Here is a 700-nt window from a genome sequence, read left to right on the forward strand (position 1 = left end):
TAAACAGGATGAAAACCCTTGCTATGAAAATCTTTGCCTTGAGTTAGGTTGAGAAATATTTTTGGGATATTGTTAAAGGTTCAAGTTTGGGGTTGTTGGGAGAATTGAAAAAGAAAAAGAAAAGTTAGGCATTGGGCTTATGAGTTGAAAAGAAAATGCATGAGAAAAGATGAAAAAGATAGAAAAAGAAAAAAGCATGAATAGAAAAGCTCAATGTGAAGAAAAGGGAAAGTTGGGAATGAGTGAGATTGGTAAAGAGAGAGTTTGTGCTTGAACTATGAATGTATAATAGCTCTCTTAACTCAAGGGTTTTGTGATCTAGAAAAACCAATTTTCCTTGTTAGCCCAACCACATTATAAGCCTTGAAAAGTCCTTGTGATGACATGTGTATGTGATGATGTTTGATTGTGGCAAATGAAAGGCAATTTTGTTCTATGTGACATGTAGATAGTAAAGGGAAGGAGTGACCTCTTGAAACACCTGTGTGATTGAGTGAAACACTTTATCTTGTGAGGAATGATTCCATGAATTCATGATTATATCTATGCTTAGCTAATTGATCATTCGTGAGAATAGCATCTGTTGGATATCTTGTGATTATGTGAACACCACAATGAGTTAATTGAATCAAAGCATGTGCACATCTTGACTAAATTTTATTGATGAGTTGATTTGAGTGATTACCTATCTTGAAAGAAA

This window comes from Vigna radiata, chromosome 6 (genome assembly GCF_000741045.1).
Source record: "Vigna radiata var. radiata cultivar VC1973A chromosome 6, Vradiata_ver6, whole genome shotgun sequence".
NCBI classification, from domain to species: Eukaryota; Viridiplantae; Streptophyta; class Magnoliopsida; order Fabales; family Fabaceae; genus Vigna; species Vigna radiata.